Consider the following 27,952-nt stretch of genomic DNA (forward strand, 5'->3'; position numbering starts at 1 on the left):
TCCAGGACGATCTGAGAGTTGGCTGCACCGGTCGTAATCCAGATGCCCAGCTCTTCGCACATCCCCTGAACTAGGTTGTCCGGAGTAGTGTCTGGCCCGCTCACTACCATCATGTCGCTCCGTGTACGCGCAAAACGAGTACATACGAAGAAGATATGCTTAGCAGTCTCTTTTGCATCCACGCATTTGGCGCACATGGGGAACCCCGCATGTCCGAACCTGTGTAGATATTGCCTGAAGCAACCAGGATCTGTCTCAGAAGGAAGTTAATTTCTCCTACAGCAATCTTGAGTTTCAACACCACGTCATACATGACATTCCATAACACCGGTCTCAGGATAGAACCTTGCGGAACCCCTGCGACAATTCTGACCCTCCTCCGTGTTGTAATCAAGTACTCGGTTCTGGAAGTAATTTTCCAGAATCTTGTACAGCGACACACGAAAATGGATGCTCCTGAGCGCCATCGCTATGGAGTCCCAACTGGCGCTATTGAACGCATTCTTCACATCAATCGTGACAATTGCGCAATAGTGTATGCCCCATTTATTGCGCTGGAGTGCTACCCCTGCCGTCTTGGTGACGGAAGGAATGGCATCCAATGTGGACCTGCCCTTCCGGAAACCGAACTGGTTACTTGCCAGACCGTTTACACCCTCCGTGTGCCTCACCAGTCTGTTGAGGATAATCCTCTCAAGCACCTTGCTCGTAGTGTCCAGCAGGTAAATATGAATGAGTTTCTCATTCGTAACCTCTCCCTCGATCTTGACACGGCTGTCGTTGATCGACCATCCCTGGTTTGCGTCTGAGATACTGGACTTTGGACATGAGACTCGACTGCCGGAATCCAAGGATTGGGCTTATCGCGTGGAAAGAGTTCCCCATGATACGCTCCAATGCACGTGATCGCTCTGTAGGCGCCAGCGCGCCTTTGGTCTTGGCCATTACGATCCTATAGGCGTTACTCCACGGGTTCGTATTGGCACTCGCGCGTAGCCTTTCGAAGCACGCCCTTTTACTTGCCTTAATCGCACTCTTTAACGCCGATCTTGCAGAACCGAAAGCTGCGCGGCACTCCGGAGGTCCGCTATCGCATCAGTCCACCAGTAAACCAGTGACTTCTCATTTCTAAGTCGGCGAGTCCCAGGCCTGGTGGCGTCGCACGCCCGCGATAGTATGGCAACTAGTTGGTCAGCAGTCAGGCAGAGCCAACTGCTTCCATCGCAATCTCTTCACATTGCCTCTTCGAATACCTCGGTATCGGAATGGGATGTCTTCCAGCCGCGGACGGTGTGAGTGTTGGCTCCACCCGTCACTTGTCGCCTCGCGTTGTTTTCTACACTATAGCAAACCGACTGGTGGTCGCTATTAGTGTAGCCATCGTCTACCTTCCAGTTCGTCCATCAGTCCTGGGCTAGAGAACGTCACATCGATGATCGACTCCGCACCATTTCTGCTATATGTAAATTTGGTCCCTCGGATATTTTGGTTTGCTCTCGGATATCAAGAAGATCAATTGTTTAGCACTCTATTGTGCGGCCTATTGTGATGACCTTGATACAAGTGAAATTGAAGAGGAATAAAAATGGCAACCAATTTAATTAGAGAGAACACGTTGAAATTAAAGTTTGGGGCACATTCTCGAAATCTGTCTGATGCGGAGGTTTTCGCTTCTTTTGGAAAGCAGGGATGGGATTGCGACATGCTGAAGGCCATGTATCGTTTCAGAATGAAGAAATGCTAAAAGCGGCTTTTCAAAAACTCGGGAATCAGGTTATGTTTGAATATGCGAACGGAACAAAGGTTCTACTGTCGGTGTCATCCTCAAACGGAACGTTCAAGTAGGTCCGTGTTTTCGGTCTCCCTCCCGAGGTTAATGATCAACAATCAGCGGCGGTTTTTACCAAGTACGGAACCGTCCATCAGATGGTTAAAGAACGCTATCCTGCAGAGTCGGGTTTCCCCATCTGGAGCGGTGTTCGTGGTTTGAATATGGAACTGCAACATGATACTCCTGCACAAGTGTTTGTGCAAAGTGTTGAAGCGAGGGTGTATTACGATGGAATGCAAAGTCTCCAACAGGATGACCTCTCTGGTTCGTACAGCGACATCCCCACTCAATAGCCTAAGCGTTGAAGTCACCCGCCACCACCAACGGTCGACCATCTGGGTGAAGCTTTCGGTAGAACAACGTGACGGAGCATACCAACTTCAGTAGAGCATTCCGTTCACCTTGGCAACCGTGCACCCTTCGTATGAGGTTGAAACAACCTCCTGAACCGAGAAACTGCTCGCCGTCCATATGGCTGCCATACTGGACTTATCAGCAACCCAGTTACCGTTTCCGGGAGGGATGCGGTGGGGGTCCGGTACGATGGCGATGGCGATCAGTGGCCACCTCTACCCGCACTCTTTGAGGGCTTGTGCAACATCGCACCCCTCGGTTATTTCATTAAGGTTTTTGGGCTGGAGAGTCACCTGTTCGGCTACCGCCTTGTAGAAAGCGCCCTTGTTCTTCGCATCCTTTCGGAGCTCAAGAATCATCGCCAGTGCGAGATCGACGGATGGTCCGCAAATCCGCCCGATAATCCTTGGGCTGGGTTTCGCTTCTCATTTTCTTCAAGACTTCGGAGTGAAGTACCCGTCAGTCTTGAGTATGAGGGCGTCCCTCCTGCTTCTCGCCTTTTTGACATTTGGTGGGCGATTTGTCGCCGCTCCGTCCTGGCGCTTTTTATCTTTCTTGCATTCTTTCCTTACTACGATAACCCATGGGTTTCCCGCAGTCGCCGCTACTAGCTCGCAAGGCTGGCTTAACCAACCGCTTCTTCACGTTATCGGGGGCCGCTTCCTTCTAGGACTGCCTCGTTCGCTTACCGACCTGCCCCGTAGAGCGGATCGCGGTGAATGTGGGCATGGGGGCATCGGCCTGAACCTGCTTTCATTCAGTTGCCATCCTAGTCTCCCACCCCTTTTCGGAGGCAATGATAGCATCGAGCTGTTCGGAGAGCGCTACCACCCTAGGCCACTTGTCCCTTGACTAGCAAGGGACCATCGACCATAATATCCGGTGTGGAAACTGGCGTGTTAGCCTTTCCGCCACCGGGTTTTGCTGCATCCGTCTCCACCTTTTTCTGCGGAGACCGCTAGATGCCACCTCGCGTGAAAGGAATTTGGTAGTCCCTCCACACCCGTCACTTGTTCCTTACTACTTACTACTCCAGCAGCCTAGAGCGGTGGTGGCTCGTGCCGTATCAAGAATTTTCCTCCATTGTACTCGGTCCTAGGCTACTCGTCGCCACTTTCCTAGATGTCTCAATACTCGCAGATCAACCTGGTCAAGCCATCTAGCAAGTTGGCCTCTCTATTCCTGGTGCCAGTGGGGTTCTTGACGGGAACCGATTTTACCGCACTGTCGTCCGGCATCCTCGCGACATGCCCGGCCTATTGTGGCCTCCCGACCTTCGTCAGATACACAATGGGAATCTCTCCAAGTAGTGCCTGCAGCTCGAGGTTCATACGCCTTCGCCACTCACCGCTTTCGGTTTGTACTCCATCAAATATTGTCCGCAATACCTTCCGTTCAAATACGAGCAGTGCGCGTATGTTCTCCGTGTGCAGCATCACGGTTTCGAGTCCATAGACAACTACGGGTCTAATTAGGGTTTTGTACATCGTCAGTTTCGTGCGGCGGTGTATGCTCCTGGATCGAAGCGTCCTGCGAAAGACCCAGTAGGCTCGACTTCCAGCTTGAATACGTGTTTAAACCTCCTTACTTGTGTTATTGTCGGCGGTTACCAGAGATCCCAAGTATACGAACTCCTCTACCACTTCGAGTTCATAGCCGTCCAGGACCACCGTCCGTCCGAGGCGAATGTTAGTTTCTCTCGAGACTCTTCCTTTCATATACTTACCAACACGAGATAGGCTGGGATAACGTGGGTCTGATTAAAAGCATCAGTAAAATTGGTCTCCTCAATTCCTGGGAGTCAATGTACATTGCTACATCTAAACAACCATTGATGAACGATGACGATGCACCGATCAAATCATTTCTCTTCACCTTGACAATGGGGAGAAAATAATCTCCAGCTCACTCTCTTCGACGCGTGCGATACAACGTACGAGAATTTTAACCAGTTGGACATGGGATCTCGTCCTGTCGATGGGCAATGTATAGCCCGAAACCGGTAGACGAAAGGTAATTTCAATATTATCATTTTATATCTGTAAGAGCAATAAGTGTCTTTTCTAATCACTCGTCGTGTTCAGTCTGTGTTCGCGATTATTGTGCTAGTTCTTACGTTAGCGTTAAGTTATTATAAATTGTCCAGGTCGTCTGCGAAGCCTATGAGTTGACTACCTTTGCTGAAAATCGTGCCCCTCGTTTCGATGCCCGCCCGTCGGATTACACCCTCAAGGGCAATGTTGAATAATGTGTAGGATAATCCATCTCCTTGTCTCAACCATCTGCGCGCTTCGTAGGGATTCGAGAGTGTCCCCGACACGCACACGTAACACATCACTCGGTCTAAGGTAGCTTTGATAAGTCGTGTAGGTTTATCCGGAAAACCGTAGTCGTACATTAGGGACAGAGCCGGATTTAAGGGGGGCCCAGGGGGCCCGGGCCTCGGGCCCCCACATTTTTGGGGCCCCCACAAAACGAGGAAATGTTCTTTTCTCTATCAAAAATGAGATTCAATCAAAAGTTCAATTTACAGTAGGAAAATTTGAACAGACCATTTCAATCTGAAACTTTCCTTCAGTGTTATACATCCATAAGAGTTCACCTTCGATTTTCTTGGAATGACACACATTAACACACCATTTGAATCGAACCAGCGCGCATGGGAGATCAAGCAGGAAAGAAAATAATCCACAAGTTTTTTTAAAGCATTGCTGTAAATTCCGAAAAAAAGTTTACCTGTCCGAATCAGGGATACTAGATTTGCGTTGCAAAATGCAGATTTTCGGAGTCCGTGTGCAGATTTTATTGACCTGCAGAAGTGTGTAGTTTTGAAGTAGAATACTTCTCTCAGGAAGTTCGACTACATAGGGATGTGAAATGAAAATTTGAAACCGAAAAAAGTGAAAAATATGTCCAATTTCAAATGCTAATAAATCGGTTAGTATTCGATGGATTTCCGCTGTTCTTGCAGCAATAGATTGGAAAATCTTTTAAGATTCTTCCCAAAAGAAGATAATTCTAATTTTATTATTCACACTCTTGTACTATTGAAAATAGTCAAGCCTTGTCAAAACGAAAAATTCGACCTCTGCTTGGTCGTTATATAATTGCTTCCCAAGCACGGTCGACAGAATCATATACCTTGCAATTGAAAACATGCTATTTGGCTTATATAAGAGCCTGTTTCAGCCGAAGCCGCTCATAATAGTTCTAGACAGCGACAACAGCAGTCGTCCTTCCTTAACAGCAGCACTAGCCCTGTGGTTGGTCACCACGTCTCAGGAGCAGCGCGGTTCTTCGCAGCGTGTTTCGCCAGACTGCCATTATTCCCCTCGTGTTGGGGCAGTATGAAGATTGCCATTAGGAAATCAAATTTTGAACATCAAATTGCCTTTTTCAAGGCAAATAAACAAGTTATTGAAAGTTAATAATTTTTGACAACGCAAGCAAGCGTTCTGTGTTGGATCCTAGCAATTTAAATCTGTCGCGCCCGTCTAATTTACTGAATGTGAAATAGCTTCCACAGTGCATGTTGTCCGTGTATCTTAACTCCCCCACTGTTAGAGCAGCTCAAAGGTTGCGATCACGACCGAACCGCAGCAGATATCAGCACTCAGCAGTAACAGAGGATAGCAGTTGGTTGTGCCTGTGGCTGCCTTCAAATCAAACAAATCACTTGCCCTGTGGTTGGTCACCACGTCTCAGGCCTCTGCCAGGCTAAACACCAACGCGAGCGATCGGGCGAAATTTTTGTCGTACATCAGCCGGCACTTCCTCTAATGGAAAAGTTGGATCATTTTGTTCAGAAGAATTTTACTGTCGATAATATTACAGAGATGCGATTGCATTATATCCGATATGGAATTGAACAATTGTTCTTTTGAGGACAAATAAAACACTTAATTTGAAGAATTAATAACTTTGGGTACCAGTAGCAGTATGGTAACAGCCTTAGCGGTAGGTGCAGCCGGTACTTCCATTAGGTCGACGTTATAAGGAAGTAAATGGAAGCGGCACGGCGAAACAGTTCGGGTGTGCATAGACGCGCGTCATTTTTCGTTGTTGATATTATTCCCCACATGAAACGACGCGCTTTCGTACGATAGCGGCGGTATTAGCGGTGGATGCATTTGCCAACACTTACTCCAGTAAAGCCGTGTCTAATTTTCAATGTGAAAACACCTTTCTATTATGTTGGCCGTGCGCATTAGGCCTTTGCCAGGCTAAACGCGAAAAGCGGCGCGAACAGATTCGCCCGGCCGTACGTTAATGTACAGCCGTAAGTAGAGCTGTACATTAACCTACGGCCGGGTGAATAGAATAGAATTCCTAACTACGATGCCGTTCCTGAATGCGAAACCACTATTTTCCTGCTATCGGAGCATCCTTGCCGGTTGAGGGTTTCGGCCTTCCTCCGGTGAAGCTTTGCCTTATTTCGGCAACTACACAAGCATTCTGGATTTTGGCAATCATAACTTCTGCTGGGTGTCTGATTTTCAGTGTGAAAACAGCCTTTAACTTTGTTATCAGAGTGCCTAATTACGATTTGGTTATATTGTTTGAATTAAATTTTTACAAAATATTACAATATTTCTCTTTCTCCCATTCAATAAAACAGGTAATACGATGCCTTCGTCATACGCAAGTTCACCACCCCCGCTATCGGCGTAACACAAAGATGCAATCAGCGTCATTACCGATTTTTTTTTCAACAACAAACTGTCCTTTTTAGGACAACCAAACAAATGAATTGAAGATTCAAAATTTTCTCGTTCTGAGCTTTAACCAAAAGTTAATTATTTTAATTTGAATTCACATGTACATATACTCTGACTGTTGAAACTTGTTTGCGCCGCAAAGGGTTTGTACTTTTCCTGTTCAGTGAGGTCGTAATTATATGTGCAAACTGAAATTGAGTGGTACTTCAACTTCATTTGCACAGAATTTTCAATACTGCCAATGAGCGGTCAACATTTATTTACTAGAAAAAATGACTGACACGCAAGCAGCCGGGTTAACTCTCTTGTAAAAGTATTCTACTTCAACCTTGCGGTCGTGGCTTTGCACACAACCCTCCTGTGATTTTTTTCCTAGTTTCTGTAGATTATTGCCAGCGTAGCCTTATATTTGCGCAGTCTTTCTCAAATTGTGTGCAAATTTTTGCTTGCGGAACGCATTTTTTTTCAAATTGCGGTAGGTTTGAATTTTTGAGATATCAAGAAAAAAATTCCGGATTTCGAGCAGTTGCATACATTTATTTATTTGAGCCTCATGATCTCGAACGCAACTGGAGAAAGGTCTTTATCGAAGATGAAACTGATTGAAAATAGGTTGCGTACGACTATGAAGAGTGAAAGGCTGTCAAACTTAGCATTGTTAAGTTGAGAGTACAATATTCTGATGGAGCTGAATGTTGATTATTCAATCAATAAGTTCTCTGCAAAAAAAAAACTCGTAAGAAAAAATTCTAGCAAATTTTTGGTAACTTTTCAATAACAAATAAATGTTTTTAACTCGTACGATAAAAAAACGGGTTTGTTTTATTCTGGGGCCCCCACTGTAAACTGGGCCCCGGGCCCCCACAATCGTAAATCCGGCTCTGATTAGGGATGTAACGGATATCCGCATCCGCATCCGCAAATGCGGAACATCCGCATGAAAACTGACATCCGCATCAACATCTGCATCCGTAATCACATATCCGCATCCGCATCCGCATCATACCATGCGGATATTGAAAAAAAATATCGCTTCATAAAATATTGCAGACCAATTTTCCTTGGTGTATTTACTGCTCGCCCAAATAACTTTTGCACTGGGGAGGGGCATGGTTATGTGCAAAAAGCAAAGTATAACACAAGGGATGCTACGGATATCCGCATCCGCATCCGCGAATGCGGAACATCCGTATCCGCATCCACATGAAAATTGACATCCGCATCAACATCTGCATCCGCAATCACATATCCGCATCTGCAGATGTCTGAAAAATCACAACCGTAACATCCCTGTCGTACATTATTTGCCATAGCTGGTCTCGATCGACTGTATCATACACTGCCTTGAAGTCCACGAAAACATGATGTGTGGGCACGTTGTACTCCCGGCATTTCTGAAGGATCTGCCGGAGAGTGAAAATTAGATCCGTAGTAGCGCGTGCTTGTGTGAAGCCCGCTTGATACTGCCCTGAGAGAACTTTGTAGGCAGTGTTGATCAGCGTTATGCCACGGTAGTTGCTGCATAGCCGATCGCCTTTTTGTTTTTCTCCTAGAAAGGTATAGCAATCACTGAAAAAACTAAAGGTATTAAAGTGCTCCAGAGGGCCGAATGTCGCATATCACTCGACTTAGTTCGACGAGCTGAGCACTTTCTGTATGTATGTATGTGTGTGTGTGTGTGTGTGTGTGTGTGTGTGTGTGTGTGTATGTGTGTGTGTGTGTGTGTGAAACTTATTTTTCTCACTCACTTTTCTCAGAGATGGCTGGACCGATTTTCACAAAACTAGTCCCGAATGAAAGGCCTAGTTGTCCCATAGGTTGCTATTGAATTTCATTGTAAGCGGTTTGTAACTTTGTCCGTTATTTATAAATATGTCAAATCACGTTATAAAAGCAAAGCATATATCAAAAACTGCTTAAACTCACTTACTTTTCTCAGAAATGGCTAGACCGGTTTTCACGAAATTAGTTGAAAATGAATGGTCTAGTGGCATCATAACACCCTATTGAACTTCATTGTAATCGGATTTTTAGTTAAGGCACCGTGTATCAAAATGTGAATATCATGAAATTTCATTACCTACACAACCGATCTTATACTATCTTGGGTAAAAAAGTCTCAGAAATCGAATGGTAGATACGTAAAATGTCAGCAAAATGTCGATTTTGCCCCAATTCCCCTACAAAACAAAAATAGATTTATCTGCTGACATTTTACGTAGCTCAGACACCTACCATTCGATTTCTGAGACTTTTTTGTCCAAGATAAGATATAATTTGACTACCACTTTAAGATTATTAGATATTAGCGAATTACCATATTTGCTCAGAAATAATCGATATTATTTTGTTTCGTGCAATACACTAAAATTATGCCAAAACCGGTTTCGCAGAATCACCGTTTTGAGCTCAGTTTTTGTCCGACTCAAGATTTGTTTTTTTCAAAAGATGGGTAAAAAGATGCTAAGATAAGGACAAACTCTTAAAATTTTGATATTTGGTCTTAAAACAAAATGGCGTCGAAAAATCACAGGAGGGTTGTGTGCAAAGCCACGACCGCAAGGTTGAAGTAGAATACTTTTACAAGAGAGTTAACCCGGCTGCTTGCGTGTCAGTCATTTTTTCTAGTAAATAAATGTTGACCGCTCATTGGCAGTATTGAAAATTCTGTGCAAATGAAGTTGAAGTACCACTCAATTTCAGTTTGCACATATAAATACGACCTCACTGAACAGGAAAAGTACAAACCCTTTGCGGCGCGAACAAGTTTCAACAGTCAGAGTATATGTACATGTGAATTCAAATTAAAATAATTAACTTTTGGTTAAAGCTCAGAACGAGAAAATTTTGAATCTTCAATTCATTTGTTTGGTTGTCCTAAAAAGGACAGTTTGTTGTTGAAAAAAAAATCGGTAATGACGCTGATTGCATCTTTGTGTTACGCCGATAGCGGGGGTGGTGAACTTGCGTATGACGAAGGCATCGTATTACCTGTTTTATTGAATGGGAGAAAGAGAAATATTGTAATATTTTGTAAAAATTTAATTCAAACAATATAACCAAATCGTAATCAGGCACTCTGATAACAAAGTTAAAGGCTGTTTTCACACTGAAAATCAGACACCCAGCAGAAGTTATGATTGCCAAAATCCAGAATGCTTGTGTAGTTGCCGAAATAAGGCAAAGCTTCACCGGAGGAAGGCCGAAACCCTCAACCGGCAAGGATGCTCCGATAGCAGGAAAATAGTGGTTTCGCATTCAGGAACGGCATCGTAGTTAGGAATTCTATTCTATTCACCCGGCCGTAGGTTAATGTACAGCTCTACTTACGGCTGTACATTAACGTACGGCCGGGCGAATCTGTTCGCGCCGCTTTTCGCGTTTAGCCTGGCAAAGGCCTAATGCGCACGGCCAACATAATAGAAAGGTGTTTTCACATTGAAAATTAGACACGGCTTTACTGGAGTAAGTGTTGGCAAATGCATCCACCGCTAATACCGCCGCTATCGTACGAAAGCGCGTCGTTTCATGTGGGGAATAATATCAACAACGAAAAATGACGCGCGTCTATGCACACCCGAACTGTTTCGCCGTGCCGCTTCCATTTACTTCCTTATAACGTCGACCTAATGGAAGTACCGGCTGCACCTACCGCTAAGGCTGTTACCATACTGCTACTGGTACCCAAAGTTATTAATTCTTCAAATTAAGTGTTTTATTTGTCCTCAAAAGAACAATTGTTCAATTCCATATCGGATATAATGCAATCGCATCTCTGTAATATTATCGACAGTAAAATTCTTCTGAACAAAATGATCCAACTTTTCCATTAGAGGAAGTGCCGGCTGATGTACGACAAAAATTTCGCCCGATCGCTCGCGTTGGTGTTTAGCCTGGCAGAGGCCTGAGACGTGGTGACCAACCACAGGGCAAGTGATTTGTTTGATTTGAAGGCAGCCACAGGCACAACCAACTGCTATCCTCTGTTACTGCTGAGTGCTGATATCTGCTGCGGTTCGGTCGTGATCGCAACCTTTGAGCTGCTCTACACGGACAACATGCACTGTGGAAGCTATTTCACATTCAGTAAATTAGACGGGCGCGACAGATTTTAATTGCTAGGATCCAACACAGAACGCTTGCTTGCGTTGTCAAAAATTATTAACTTTCAATAACTTGTTTATTTGCCTTGAAAAAGGCAATTTGATGTTCAAAATTTGATTTCCTAATGGCAATCTTCATACTGCCCCAACACGAGGGGAATAATGGCAGTCTGGCGAAACACGCTGCGAAGAACCGCGCTGCTCCTGAGACGTGGTGACCAACCACAGGGCTAGTGCTGCTGTTAAGGAAGGACGACTGCTGTTGTCGCTGTCTAGAACTATTATGAGCGGCTTCGGCTGAAACAGGCTCTTATATAAGCCAAATAGCATGTTTTCAATTGCTAGGTATATGATTCTGTCGACCGTGCTTGGGAAGCAATTATATAACGACCAAGCAGAGGTCGAATTTTTCGTTTTGACAAGGCTTGACTATTTTCAATAGTACAAGAGTGTGAATAATAAAATTAGAATTATCTTCTTTTGGGAAGAATCTTAAAAGATTTTCCAATCTATTGCTGCAAGAACAGCGGAAATCCATCGAATACTAACCGATTTATTAGCATTTGAAATTGGACATATTTTTCACTTTTTTCGGTTTCAGATTTTCATTTCACATCCCTATGTAGTCGAACTTCCTGAGGGAAGTATTCTACTTCAAAACATCAAAAATTACCGGTTTCTAAATTCAACCGGTTTCAAAATGACGTCATTGTTGCCCCTTAAGTTGAAATATGTTCAAACTCGGGGAAATTTAGTTTTGCATAAAAATACACAATAAAATTATATATAGTAGCCAAGGCAGAAAAAAAGTAAATTTTTGTTGCACTGTGTAATCGAACTTAAGCAACCGTTATGTTAACAATTTGATATGTGGTTCAAAAGTTTTGTGAAGAAGAGAAATTCAAAGACTATTCAAAACTATACCTGCTTTGACCAATATATTTGGCCTCAACATGATTTGAATGTGGTATCATACTATTTGAACGTTCCCGACATCGCTCGTGATTAAATTGTTCGGAATTAAGAGTCATTTTTATATTTCGCTATTCCTTAAGCACTAACATTACGTCAAATTTCATATTTTATACTTCAATTACAACATCAATATTTTGGAACCCAAAGAGTGAATATACCTTTATTGGATTTAAGCAGTCATGTAAATCTATTTTACAAATAATAAGTTTGAATGAGAAAGGCTGAGTCTGACCGCTAGGTGGATAAATTTAGATTTTATAGTGACCCAGTTTCCCGTTTGATCTCCAGGATATCGGGAACTGGGTCAATACTCTCGTATGTAGGCACTCCAAGGATAACTTCCCTTCCGTCTTTGTTTCTTACTTGAATTCATTTTTATTTAATTGGTTCCCCCTTCCAGCCGCTATGCTTGTTTATAATGGGGTAGTCGCCTAAGTGGTCCCTTGGTGATCTATACCGAAGCAGTGAGGTCATAGCTAGGGTAGGTCGCCCATAGCGCCTTATAAACAACTATGTTGCCCCCGACTGGCGTAAGTCAGGGGAGGTAGTCTGACCCTAAAACCAATTTCCACCATCTGATCCTTCTTTTGCCTGATTCCCACCAGGCAATGGACGCGGAACGTACTGGAAGGCCTGTCAGGTTTTACACGACTTTACTGAGAGAGCTCGACGCAGGTGCCAACCCAGTTGATATGTTTCTCTATAACTGCAAGCTCATTGACACGATTGGGAGGGAGATATTCAGAGTCGATGAAGGTGTTCATGCCTGACAAGGTTTGCCGAAACCCAGAGTTGTTTAATTTCGGAGTGGCCTAGAGGGAACACTTGACGCGAGTTGATGCAAGAGCGGTCTCAGCGTTTACCATCCTCCTTGTATGTAGCATACGACTCATCAAACAGTTAGATTGATACCGTATTTGCTTTTTACCAGCTTTCCGTGAGGGTGTAGATGTCAGCGCACTCAGGCTTGTAAAATCGGTTAGAGCGATCAATTCTTCCGACGTTCTGATAATACTCCATTAGGTCGGACAAGACGGATGAACGAGTTCGCAGGCTCCGCGAAGTGTCGGATTCAAAAGAGTGGCTCCGTAACGCTGATTATGTGACATTACTGGAGGTCGCAGATATCGTCGGCTTCGTGCAACACTAGCACAACTCAAAATTTTGCATTTTTGAGTTTTTGATGGCAAACGATGCGAAATCTAGTTAAGTTTCATCCCACGAAACCCCGTTTCAAAATTCCCAAAAAAATCCAGAATTATGAGTAGATGTGCCTTTGCTGCACAAATCGAAATTTCTCCATAAAGTTAGTAAAAATAGGGTTTTAACTTAGACAACGTGCTCATAATATGTGCATAATAGACCTAAAAATGTTACATAAGGATTGGTGATCCTAAACTGCAAAGTTTTTTTGAAAATCGAAAAATAAATTTTCGACGCAAATTTTCAAACGCGTTTTTCTCGAAACTATGATTTTTGAGTTGTGCCAGTGTTGCACGAAACCGACGATATGTTATGTGGCGGATTGAGAGTAGAGATGTTAAGCAGATACTCGCGGTGGTTGAAAATTTGGAAAACTCCTTCTCCGCACTTGACTACAGGATCGGAAAGACTCTGTCAAGCGAAGCTGGCAGAGAGCAAGGCTTCCAGCAATTTCCAGCAATTCCTGCGTGTCACCTGATAAAACTGCCAACTCTCTTAGTATTACTGGATCGTGTTAGCTGACTTTTTTCTCGAAGGTTAAGTTTTTGAAAATTAATTTTTCTAAATTTCATTTATTGTTCAGAAATTCCATTGAGTTAAGATTTTTATTCCTATATAAAATATACGGATTGAGTAATAAATTTCTAACGCTCTCATATTCATTCCATCACTTAAATTACTGCCCTAATTTTTGTGCTATCAATGCATCATATTATACTTTATTCTAAGCACAAAGCAAAGGTAAAAGTCTATGTTAATAAAACAACCGGTTTTCAGAATGTTAAAACAACAATGTAAAGGGCCAATTGGAACTTCACTTTCTAGGGGATTTGCAGAATGGTTAGTTCAGATATTCATTAACATGCAACAAAACAGCAACAAAACAAACAAGATTCGTTCGGACGTTCTAAGAGTTAATTTTTCTCGCTTCGTAATAAATGTAAACCAAAGTTGATGGACCAAGAAAACTACATTATTTTTATTAATACATTATTCTGTGACGCAACATACACCCAAGAAAAGAGTGATAATTTCGCTGATGATTCATAAAAAAGTAATCAACATTATTGATTTGAGTATCGAAAGGTGAAAAATTGGTAAGCAATGACCACTGATTCTTGAACGATTCTCATTACTGTGCCTTTTCTCCATCTCTCAAGGATTTTACGATAATACGAATAACAGCAATCTGAAGAAAGGCACTTATTCGAGCGTCCCACAGCGCAGCCTCACCTCAACAACCGCAGAACTGGCTGCAAAATATTGTAGATAAATTTTATGATTAATGCCAACGCAACAATGATCAGTGTAACAAAAAACTTAATGGTTTTCTCATATCAATTGAAGGATCGATTGAATTGGCATTAAGAAGGTGGAGTTATTATTAAAGTATTCTCATGCAGTTGTTTTTAATACCAATTTCAACACTCAGAATTAGATTAGTTCACGATGCAATAATGAAAAGTAAAATAAAGTAACTAGCGACTTCCTCCCCTTTCAAGTAATATCAACATTCCACCCAGCATTCCATCAAACTGTCCAACCGAACGTCTGCTGACGTTTTACTTTCTCACGCTCTAAGTACCTTTTTCGCAATCGAAACACCGGAAAATCGCAACCGCTCTTTCTTCTTTCGCTTTCCAGCCGCCTAATATAAAGTGGACAAAAAATTTGTCTCTCACCCAGAAGGAAAAAAATCCCGCACGCACACATACAACGTTAAACATCAGCTCACAGCGCGCAAGATGCACCCCAAAAAGGCCGTTTCAATCCTGTCGATTTTCCGATGGAAAAACCTTTTGCATCTTTGCTCGCGCGTGTACTTTCTCTTCTCCGCTCTTTCTCTCGCTCTCTATCTTCCAATCTCTTCTCCACGTTCAACCCAAAACAGCAGGCCCCAGCATAAGTAGTGGTGATGCGGAAAGCGAACGAAAAAAGTAAACGGCGAAACCCGCTGATACTATTGTGTTTTGATTATACGCTCCAAATCACTTCGAAAAACGGGTGGCTCATGCATGACACACCCTTCCGATCCTTCCTCCCTGCTGACTGCGCTGACTAACTGACAGCTTAACCAAACTAAAAACGGGCCCTGGCTGGTCTCCAATCAACGATACGGCATCAATGAAGCGTTCCTCCGATGTGAGCGATGGACGGATGAAAAACTGGTGCGGCCATCATAAATCAGGATCGTTACCCTGTAACGATGGAGACGGCAGAAATATTAAATACTTTTGCTTTCTGTTTTTGTTTTGTCTCCGTTGGGGTTATCGAAAGATGATTCGAATTGTTTCACCATTCTCACGGTATTGCTTTTACACAATGAAGACAGATACGACGTACAACGAGGTTGTAAATCAGCTTCCGGTTGCCCTAATGGCGGGTGAATCCGCGCGGAAACACTTGTTTCGGTTCCCGTGACGCTCGTTTCATCGCGGATAAGTGATGATTTGCAATTTAAATCCACCGAATAATTGATAAATTCAAGCCTTCATTACTCTTCCGCGCGTCCTGCCGCGCGGCGCGGAACGCGGTGGAGCGTGATTTTATTCTAATTATCTGCTGCCGCTACCGCCGCCGCCACCACGCTTGATTAGAAAATGTATTCAAAGTATGAATCCACTGAATTTTCATTTGATGTATAGAGTTCGAGTTAATGGAGTTTATTTGGTCGGTCGTGGAATAGAGTTAGCGGTTTGTTGTGTGGTTCGCAAATTTGATTGAAGCTTCTGCTCGTATAATCAAGATAATAGAACATTTCCCACCTTCTTTCCTTCCTTCCTATAGTTTGAAAGTTTTACTACTTGATTACTAATTAGGGTTACCTTGAAAATCTTCTTCCTCTTCGTTGGATGAAGGCCATCATCTCAGCTGAGCTGTCAATTAGGCATCGTTCTATCGTTCCATTGGCAGTCTCAGAAGAAGATGAAAAAAGTATCAGCCGTGCAGGTGAAAAGATGGCCGAAAGCGAGTAAGCGAGAGAGGAAAAAATGGATTTATTTTCGTAAATCCTTAACCCTTTCCCGCTCATGGTGACTCTAAAGCACCAAGAGTTATAATCATCATATCTTGACGTAAAATAGTTTTTGTGCTTACGATTGTTCCTTAATTTTTTATATTCTGCCTCAGAGCATCACTGGGCATTTTCTTCAAAATACTACAGTTGACAGTAATTTTAATTTATCTACAAAGTGTTCAGTTTGGATTTTCTCGCGAAGCTATAAATTTTGATGATAAACATTGTGAGCGGGAGAGGGTTAACCCGCTTACAGGTTTTGGTCCATCAAGCTTTACTGGCCAGTAATCGTAGTCGGTTTCACGTCTATATGTATGTTGAAAATCGATTTACTAAAATCAATGGGCAGAGGAAAATAAAGCTCTTAAGGACATTTATCAAGGTTTTTTTTTCATTCTTAGATTTGAACTCGTATTATTAAAACAAATATGAATTACTAATACAAAGGTTCATAGAAAATAAATTCAAGGCAAGTTTTTGAAACCCAAAATAGTTAGCATTGGTAATTTCGGAGGTCAACAAATTCTCGACAGGATAAAGGTATGATTGAAAATTTCGAAATCAGAATTACGTAGTTCAGAATTAGAAACTCAAATTTAAAACTGTAAAAATTTAAAATCTCAGTTTTGAACTTGTAGTTTTTTGTATAGGTATTTGTATTTATTTAATTATATCATCTGACCTTTTTGGTCTTAATGAAACTTAGGGGAGGGTGGGGAAAAGCCCATTTGGGAAATTCCTTGCGAAACACCCAAATACGCGTAAAAACCCAACCATCTTTTGATCGAGTATTACATGCTTTAAATTAAGTCTAACAACAATACAACATACTATTATTACAGATGACACATGAAACTACTTAACTTAGCTCTGACAGAAAAACGAACCTAATCCCAACAAATTATAATATTCGCTTAAGTCTATTTTTGAAAGTAACACTTGATACATTGAAGTCAAATGAGTCAAATACATTATTAAAGACGTCACATATCGCCCTGATGGGTTCGTTTTGACCATATTCTGTACGATGAAATGAGAGGCGCAGAAAGTTTCGCATTCTTAAATTTCTATAGGGCACATTTATGTTGATTTCAGAAAGGATGTTTGGAGCGTCAATTTCGCCAGTTAACAGTTTTCCTACAAATACGGCCCTGAATACGTCTCTTCTTTTTGCTAGTGTGTCAATGCCAAGTAAGCGACATCGACTGGCATAGGGCGGTAATTGGACAGGATCACGCCAAGGAAGAGATCTCAGAGCAAAACGAAGGAACTTGGCTTGAACTGATTCAATCCGGTTGGTCCAGATATCAGTGTAAGGACTCCATATTATGGCTGATGTTTCCAAAATAGATCGAACTAGTGAGACATATAGCGATAGCAAGCAAAACGGGTCAGTAAACTCTTTGGCGATTCTCATCATAAATCCGAGGTTTTTGTTCGCTTGTGCAATGATATGAGAATAGTGATGCTTGAAGGAAAGCTGTGAGTCAAGCAGTACGCCCAAATCTTTTATCACAGACACTCTCTCAAGAGTTTCTCCAGATATACTATAATTCCAAGGTAATGGCTCCAATTTTCGTGTGAATGAAATTACAGAGCATTTGGAAACACTTATTATCAGCAAATTACGGGTACACCAATTAGAGAATTCATCAAGGTACCGTTGCAATTCTTTGCAGTCCTCTGTGGAGCGAATGATGCGAAATAGTTTTAAATCATCAGCATAGATGAGTTTACTGCCAGGTGGGATGACGAAACAAACATCATTGAAAAAAAGGTTAAAAAGCAGTGATCCGAGATTGCTTCCTTGAGGAACACCTGACAGGTTAACGAAGCTATCTGACTCTGTGTTGCCTAGTTTAATAAACAGTGTTCGGTCTACAAGGTAAGATTTTAACCACTTACTGAAGTGATGTGATGCACCAAGACTTTCAATTTTAGCCAACAGAATATTGTGATCAACACGGTCGAACGCTGCTTTCAGATCTGTATAGATGGTATCCACTTGCAGCCCCTTCTCTATGTTTTTTATACAATGCGATGAAAACTCAAGTAAATTAGTCGTAGTCGATCTACTTGGGTAAAAACCATGTTGGGCCGTCGACATATATGGCTTAAATTCACGAGATAAAACGTTGCCGACAAGAATTTCGAATAATTTCGATCCAGCCGATAGCGAAGTTATTCCCCTGTAGTTCACTATATCGTGTTTGTTGCCTTTTTTATAAACTGAAAACATAGCTGACTTCTTCCAGCAATCAGGAAAAACCCCTAGTGATGGCGATTTATTAAAAATTATTCTTAGCGGAACACAAAGCGCGATGGCACATCTTTTTAAAATAATAGCTGGAATACCGTCAGGCCCAGCCGAAGAAGAAGGTTTTAGTTTCTCTGTGGCCTTGAGAACATCCTCATCTGAGAAGCAAATATTACTAAGGTTTACAACGTTGTGAGGAACGTCGCGAAGGGCACTCTGTATTTGACCTGTATTTGCAGAAGAGGAATTAAATATGCTCGATAAATGATTCCGAAATAAAGAACCAATACCATCAAGTGTGTCAGCACTGTCATTTCCAAGAAACATGTTGGAAGGAAGTCCACTTTCTTTCCGCTTACTGTTTACAAATGACCAGAAGCGTTTTGGATTTCGTTTGAGCTGTGATTGGGTACGTAGCACGTGTTGAGCGTAGAGAAAGCGATTGTAAGTTTTGTAATGACTACTCGCAGTGGTGAACGACAATTTAGTCATTGCGTTTCGTCGTCTGACGTACTTACGAAGTGCAGCTGCCCTTTGTCGTTTTAACTCTCGAAGCCGTCGATTGGACCATACAGGTTTCGGCCGTGGGTGAAACGACGGAACGAAGTTGGTGAATTGCTGTTTCATTGTGTGCGTTTTTTTTTTTTTAAGGGGGGATTTGTTAGTAGCTTAAGTATTTATGATAAATATTAGTAAATAATGAGTATGTGTGTCCAATCACAAATGGTGACTTCTCAACACTGTTAGAAATTTGTAATTTTAATTGTTAGGATTTGTTTGCTTTCGCAATTAGGACTTATCATTCGTAGGGATTTAAACCTACTTGTCAGAAAAGGGGAAGTAAACTTACAACTAACTTAATTGATAACTTATTGGCTATAAAGAGAGCTTATCGTAGCAATTGAGGATTGCAACGATTTTTGTCGAAATTGTTAATAATTTTATTTGACATAGCTTCTAATGGTTCAACACCAGTAAGTCTATGTAATTCGAGTGTACCAAACCAAGGAGGACGCTTCAAAATCATTTTCAGAATTTTATTCTGAATCCTTTGGAGCGTTTTCTTCCTTGTTGAACAGCAACTTGACCAGATCGGTACAGCATAAAGCATTGCTGGTCTAAAAATTTGTTTGTAAATCAAAAGTTTGTTCTTTAAACAAAGTTTAGAATTCCTGTTAATGAGAGGATATAAACATCTCGTATATTTGATGCACTTGGCTTGTATACTCTCAATGTGCTCTTTGAAAATAAGTTTTTTATCATAAATTAGTCCCAAGTACTTAACCTTGTCGGACCAACTTAAAATAACCCCATTCATCTTGACAACGTGATTATTGTTTGGCTTGAGGAAAGAAGCCCTAGGCTTATGCGGAAAAATTATCATTTGAGTTTTAGAAGCATTGGGAGAGATTTTCCACTTTTGCAAGTAGGAAGAAAAAATATCTAAACTTTTCTGCAATCGACTGCAAATGACACGAAGACTTTTTCCTTTTACGGAAATGCTTGTGTCATCGCAGAACAATGACTTTTTGCATCCTGGAGGCAAATCAGGAAGATCTGAAGTGAATATGTTGTACAGGACTGGACCCAAGACTGAACCTTGAGGTACACCTGCTCTGACAGGAAATCTATCAGATTTTGAATTCTGATAGACAACCTGCAGAGTTCGATCAGTAAGATAATTTTTCAAAATTTTGATTAGGAAAATTGGAAAATTAAAAGTTTGCAATTTCGCAATCAAACCTTTATGCCAAACACTGTCGAATGCTTTTTCTATGTCTAAAAGAGCAGCTCCAGTGGAATAACCTTCAGATTTGTTAGCTCGTATCATATAAGTAACTCTGAGCAATTGATGAGTTGTGGAATGCCCATGGCGAAATCCAAACTGTTCATTTGCAAAAATTGAATTTTCGTTGATGTGTGACATCATTCTGTTAAGAATAATTCTCTCAAACAGTTTACTTATAGAAGAAAGCAAACTGATTGGTCGATAACTTGAAACTTCAGCTGGGTTCTTATCCGGTTTTAAAATTGGAGTAATTTTTGCATTTTTCCATAATTTGGGAAAATATGCAATTTTGAAGCAGCAATTGAAAATTTTCACTAAAAATTCCATTGTGCTCTCAGGGAGATGTTTGATTAGTATATTAAAGATTCCATCGTCACCAGGTGCTTTCATATTTTTGAAATTTTTAATAATTGATTTAATCTCATTCAAGTTAGTTTCAATTATTTCTGCAGGTAAAAAATTCTGGGAAGAAATTAAGTCAAATTGACGTGTGACTTCATTTTCAATTGGACTCACAAAATTCAAATTTGAGTTATGAACACTCTCAAACGGCTGAGCAAGTCTTTGAGCCTTTTGTTCATTGGATACAAGAAAACGTTCACCATCTTTTAAAACTGGAATAGGCTTTGAAGGTTTCTTAAGAATCTTCGACAGCTTCCAAAATGGTTTTGAATATGGTTTCAATTTTTCAACTTTAGTCTCAAAATTTTGATTTCTCAGAAGAGTAAATCTATGTTTAATCTCTTTCTGTAAATCTTTATAAATAGTTTTAAAAACAGGGTCACGAGAACGTTGATATTGACGTCTGCGGACATTTTTCAAACGAATTAGAAGTTGAAGATTTTCGTCAATTATTGGTGAATCAAATTTCACTTGAGCCTTTGGAACAGAATAATTCCTGGCATCAACAATTGCACATTTTAATGCTTCCAAAGCGGAATCAATATTCACTTCGTTTTGCAAATCAAGCTCATTATTGAAATTTCTCTCAATATGAGTTTTGTATCTTTCCCAATTAGCTTTGTTATAATTAAAAACAGAGCTCATAGGGTTTAAAACTGATTCATGTGATAAAGAAAAAGTTATTGGAAGATGGTCAGAATCAAAGTCAGCATGTGTGATCGAATCACTACATACATGACTTAGATCTGTCAGCACCAAATCAATTGTTGAAGGGTTTCTTACAGAAGAAAAGCATGGAGGACTATTCGGAGACAAAATAGAATAGTATCCTGAAGAACAATCATTGAATAAAATTTTGCCATTGGAATTACTTTGAGAATTATTCCATGAACGATGTTTAGCGTTCATTGTGTGCGTGAATATCTCTACAACACTGTCTACGTCAGTTGCACGGTTCAACAAATTTTCCCAGTTGATTGCGAGTAAAGCCCTTTGAAGTCCTTCGAAATCGCTTTTACTAAAGTTGAGTTGCCTTATTTCAGACAATTCTTCAAAGCGAATCAGCTGAGGACAGGCTAATGAGACAGACAGCAGTGGATGATGAGGGTCGATACCAACTAACGAGTCACATGCTTCGGCAATGGCACAGTTGAGTACGGATTCGTCATTGACGAATACGAGGTCAAGAGTCCGATTACGCCCGTTTTTTTACTGCGCTTAATTGAGTCATGTTGAGCAAAGACATTCCGTCCAACAGCGCAATATTTGCACTATTAAGACTCGAATCAGAAGGATCAGCAAAAACGCGACCGAGCGGCTGGCTTTCCAAGCAAGGCCAGGCTGGTTGTTGTCCCCGAAAAGCAAGTGAGTAGTGTGCGATTCCAGTGAATTCGAAATTTCAAGCGCCGAGTCGATATGGTTCTGAATGACAGAGGTGTTATCGGCGATATCAGGCGGGATATATACAACACCTACACAAATACTAGCACCATGAATGCGGACGTCTACCCATAACTGTTCTAAATCAGATCTTAGACTCGATCGTTGCCTAGACTGTAACCTGTTAGATACGGCAATAAGGACACCGTCGCCGCGAGATTTACCTGTACATGCTAAGTCGCGGTCGTTTCGGTACACTGTGTACTTTGGTCCAAGAAGCTGAGGAGAACAAATTTGATCGTTCAGCCAGGTTTCGGTAAAAACGATTACGTCATATTCAGCATCCTAAGCGGCAACAAACAGCTCGTCAATTTTCGTGCGTAGCCCTCTTACATTCTGATAGTAGAAATGAATATGTTCGCGTGGGTCATAATCCAATGGCGCGGTATCGGCACAAACATCAATTGTGGAATTAGCCTGAAAGTTGGATTGATTTTCAAAGACGGCAGAATCCGAACACCTAACTTCAAGTGAACATATACGTTCTTGGTGTTTACCTGGAGGAAAAGAGTTACTGTGTCCGTGATCTTTCATTCGCGGGGATGAACAGGGTGCGCCTATCTGATAGCATTCATTGGAGTTTAGACTGCAGGTTGTGTGAGCTAAAGATGTACTGGCCTCTTCATTTACAATCATCTGATCAAGTTGGCTAGAAAAATCGCACATTCTCTGAGTTTTTGGTAAGCGGTTAGAATACATATACTTAACTGGACAGGGGGCCCGCTGGCCCCCAATATCCCCCGGTGGCAGACTAATTTAGTTTAAGGAATAACCGCTACACCACGTTCGTTTTTTGCTCCATAATCCTCAAACTCTCTAAAGAAAATACCGGCGGGCCAAGTACTTGGTGCCAACGCAACCGCCGCTTTTAGTTTGGGATCAATGCCCACTTTGAATGAAATAAAGCGCAGCGACTTTATATCCACGTCTTTTTTAACCAATCTCACAACATCGGGTGGCTCGTTGCACTGTAGACATTCTTTTGCCATAGTTTGAATGTCATCAGTGGTAACGTCTGGATGAATTCTAGACAAATAAACCCAAAATTTTTTCTCTGCTACAGGAACAGTAACGACAGTTGATGTTAGGTTGGTTTTCGTTCCGACTATGACGTCCCGGTTAGAATTGGGCTGATCTTCACGGCGACGTTTTGGCGTAGGACGGTAAATTGGCCAGTTGCTGTGAAAGCCGCGGGGTGTAGCTTCTGCTTTATCAATAACACTAGTAGGGGAGAACCGTACAAGACGCACCAGTTGGGTAAGATGGCCCATGCTATTAATTCCCCAAAATACTTACACATGTGGCTTTTTATGACGAAATTCTTCGCTTTTCTCATAAAACCGTACAAGACGCACCAGTTGGGTAAGATGGCCCATGCTATTAATTCCCCAAAATACTTACACATGTGGCTTTTTATGACGAAATTCTTCGCTTTTCTCATAAAAACCCAGCTTCTCCACAGTTCTCATATAAAAAAGTGTGCCATAATGACTAAAATACTCAAAAAACTGTGCAATTGGCTGTGGCCCTGTCCAACATGTAATCATTCATATATTTTATTTAAGCTTTTATGATTAACTGACTAGTAAATAATACAAAAAACTATGGTTCCCCTAACCTATACACTTTTTGAGTTTATAATACTATGAGTATTTCAAATTATTTCACTAACTTTCGTCAACTTTTACCTAAAAACAATCAAAATTAAAACTGGGGCAGAATGCACTATGAAGAGCTTGCAGGAGATTACTTGAAAACTTAAAGCATGTTCCATTATTTTTTATTTTACTTGCGCGACTTCAAGCGCTTCTCACTTTGCGTGCTGATTCCTGCTAGTGGCATATTAGCCTTCTGCTTTGGAGCATACTGACCTTTGTTGTGGTGCGTATTGGTCACGGGCTTGTTTGGTGGCAGGGGTAATTTTTACCAAAAAAGACATTGAAATCGAGTATTTTATAATAAACTTCATCATAAACATACAATAAATAGATCCTACAATTATCCTACATGTTAAATATTACTTTGAAATAATTTGAAGCGCTGTAAATCGCGAAAATGCTTAACTGGTGCGTTTTGTACAATCCTCCCCTATGTTTTGCAACTTCTTTTCGCACCTCCGTTTTCAGTTCATTGATGGCAGCTGTTTGCTGTTTGATCAACTCAGCAATGGTATTGCCAAGTGCGGCGACCGTAGGGCGAAAAGTAGCGAATCTCATCAACTTTAAGCATCCGTCGCAAAGCCAGAGAATATTTTCCGTGGAGGCCTTCAGCTTTGTAAAATGCTGATTGTTTAGCCCAGCACATTTATAGTGAGCCACCGTCTCACAGAAGCCCTGACATTTGATATAATCAGTCTCCTTTGTTGGTTTGGCGCACTTATCACATACAAACTCCATTGTTTATTTCAAGCAGATTCACCAGCACAAACTTTTCGTGAAATCAGGTATTGGATAGATATATCCGACGAGAAATTCACTTTCACGTAGCACAGAAATGTTTTGGCAATCTTTTCGTCAATATTGATGGGTAAATGAATTTAAAAAACACAGTGATTTTGAAGAAATAAAAACCAAGCGTAGAAACACAATAGCAGTAAACGGCAGTTTTGCAATCAAAATAAAAAAAAGTTGCGAAATTGTGCAAGACAGTACAAAAAATTGTGATTACTAATATAGTGATATTTCGGCTCAGTGGTTTTTGATTTTAGAACCAATTATATGATTTTTTCCAACACTTCGACACCGGTTGGTGTCTTCATCAGGGAAACTATATTGCTTCAATGATTTACATATTTTAAAACAGGTTTCACATTTTATAACATTGTCTATTTACAATTCTAATTGTTCTTTGTGCTGTGGCTTTTTGAAGCATATAACTGTTTGGTATAGTTCGGTTAACATGAAAATTGTTTAGAAAATTTTAGAATTTAGTCCACCACCTATAACGGACTAAATTCCACAATTTTTCGAACACATTTTTTTTTTCAAATTCAGCCAAAAGCATCAATGTTAACACTACCAAACTATACCAAACAGTTATATGCTTTAAAAAGCCACGAGACAAAGAACACTTAACACGATGCAAATGTTTGCTATTTTCGGTACGGATTTTATTTTCTGCAAATAAAATTCGTACCAAAAATAGCAAACATTTGCTTCGTCTAATACCTGCTTCAGAATTGTAAACAGACAATGTAATAAAACTTCAAAGATAACTAGAACAAGATACCTAACTTCCAGATTTTACATACATTTTGAACACGACCACTTTACGATGATTAGTGCTGCCATCTGATGACTTAAATTCTTATAAAATTGACACTATGAGCAAAACCGATTTACCGTGCATAGTCCGTCATCGATCGTTGAGCTGTTCAAGATTGTATATGAAAAAGGTGTAGCAGTTTGGTCAGCTCGTCAGAGTGGGGTTTATATTGAGGGGTTATATTTATTTTCAGGTCTCGTTCTACCAAAACTTTAAGTTTGATATGTCGCAAGCTAGGTAACATTGGAGTCGTGTTTATAATTCTCGAGTGTCTTCATATATCACAGAAAATGCCCTTCGGGAAATTGTAATTTAATGTAGTGTAGATGATACTTCCGAAAGTAGCGAGGACATAAATTATGTACAACACTCTCGTCAAAACTTTTTTATCATATGGAAACATATCATTTTCTCACATTTTCGGTTGCTGTTAAAAAGAACAGAATATACAAACCCGGTACATATTCATACAAATATGAGGCATATGTTATGGTTTGTGTAAAGTAGCACAATGAACTTTAGCTAATCTGGTTGCTGTCAAGCAATGATAAATTAAATTGAATTTATTGTTTCTAGTAGCAGAGCGCAATGATTTGATGTCGCTCTTAAAGAAGTAATGCCATCTGCCAATAGAATATGAGACGATTTCCAAGTGCTTTCAGAGCGGTTTTATTGTTATTATTATGTTGGCCATATCAACTTAGGAATTTCGCGTTTGGTTTTTGGTGGAAATATTTGTAGAAGCTTTATCGTTAATTATTAACTTTATTAACCTCGGCAAGAGTGGAAAACTTGGCTGTAGAGTGTGCTGATAGCGGTTATCAGGAATTTTCGATAGTACGCTTAATTTTAAAGGATGCGCCGATATTTTATTCTTCTGGAAAGTTTCATGTTTGAGAACTAAACATTCGTACACATTATTATCATTTTTAAGATGGCAGCTCCGTATAGTCGCCCACATGGATCCAAAAAAAATATTTCACCTTTCAGCAGTCATGTTTTGGCCTTGTCGTCAGTTGATTTTGACGTCAAGTCTACATCAAATTAACAGTGTATAAATTAGTTCGACTTTTGCTCACGCGCAGCGACAATCATGTCCGATGAATTCTGCAAGAGTCAGGTATCTTGTTCTGGTCATCTTTGAAAACTTGGAACCTGTATTAAAATATGTAAATTATTGAAACAATATACTTTCTCTGATGAAGACACCGACTGGTACATTCGGGAGGAAGTGCCAAGCAGACATCGAGAACAGCAAAGGTCCAACATTGTTACCTTGAGGTACGCCTGAAGCACTTCGGAAACCGCGGGATTCTGCGATTCCTAGTTTTACAGAGAGGTAGCGTTTTTCAAGGAACGATTTCAACCACTGGACGAAAGTAGCAGAAGCATCAAGATGCTTTAATTTGGCTAGCAGTATAGTGTGATCAACGCGGTCAAACGCTGCTTTAATGTCGGTATACACCGTGCCAACTTGCACTGCATTTTCTTTATATTGTAGACAAAAAAAAACTGAACTCAACTAGATTTGTACTAATTGAGTGACCAGGAAAAAAAAACCATGCTGATCCGTTGTAATGTATTGCGTAACACTCCATTGCAATGAGCCGCCGATCAAAATCGCAAACAGTTTTGAGCCAGCACAAAGCGATGTAGTGCCCCGATATGTTGTAATTATACCAATAGAAAATGAGGAAGTTGATTATTAGTACAGAAAGTTTATCTTGGCACATGTTTATTGCAATCTGACAATACTAAAATTCGAGCAAATATTTTCAACAGCATAATGTCAAAGATTGCTTGAGAGAAACCGTAGTTGTATAAACGAAGTTAGCTTACTATACCACAAGTCATACCGATGCCGGATTCACCCCATATGAATAAATGTTCGAAAGGAAAGCGAAATGACGACAAAACATGCTTCATAGTGGAGTGCAATCTTTGTACAATCCTAAGCAATAGCATTCGGAATCAAAATTCAAATTACAGTAAACTACTTAAATAGTTAATCAACATTCAACGACAAAAACGATAAGAACTAACTAATTATATCAAAATAAAAATCCAACTAATGTTCAATAGGAGACCTTTTTTAAACATCCACTGAAAACAAAAAACCAGAAACACCAACTGTATAGTCCGAAATATAGAGACAACAAACAAAAATGCATTAAATTTGTTTATAATTATGAAAGACAAATTGAGAAAAATTCTCAAAATAACGTATAAAAGAATGGTTCAACCATTCTTTCGAAAGGGGGGAGGGTGTAGTCTATCGAGTAGAGAACTGATGTGATGAATATACTGTCAAAAAAAATACTGTGAACTTTATAGCCTGTTACCTTATGCGAGTCTATCGCTGCTTGTGTATACGCTGTTTTGATTCTCTCATTGGCTCAAGTTGGTAATGTGTGTGACAGGAAAAACTGTGCTAATTTGAAGAACCCATTTCTAACTAACTTAAGCAATAATATCAGAATTTTCGAACTCAGTTATCTTTATTGGGTTCTTTCGAACAAATTTACTAGATGTGTACTTGATTTTAGTCAATGACATTCTTGAAAAATCCCATCACACAACCTGCAACGAAACTTTTCGTT

The 27,952-nt window shown here is 40.7% G+C and overlaps 1 protein-coding gene across 12 annotated transcripts in view; it reads left to right on the forward strand.

Moving 5' to 3' along the window:
* The window catches only part of LOC129732887 (disintegrin and metalloproteinase domain-containing protein unc-71), a 932,421-nt gene that overhangs the window by 3,484 nt on the left and 900,985 nt on the right, over positions 1 to 27,952 (forward strand). The window lies entirely within an intron of this gene.

Source organism: Wyeomyia smithii, chromosome 1 (assembly GCF_029784165.1).
Source record: "Wyeomyia smithii strain HCP4-BCI-WySm-NY-G18 chromosome 1, ASM2978416v1, whole genome shotgun sequence".
NCBI lineage: Eukaryota > Metazoa > Arthropoda > Insecta > Diptera > Culicidae > Wyeomyia > Wyeomyia smithii.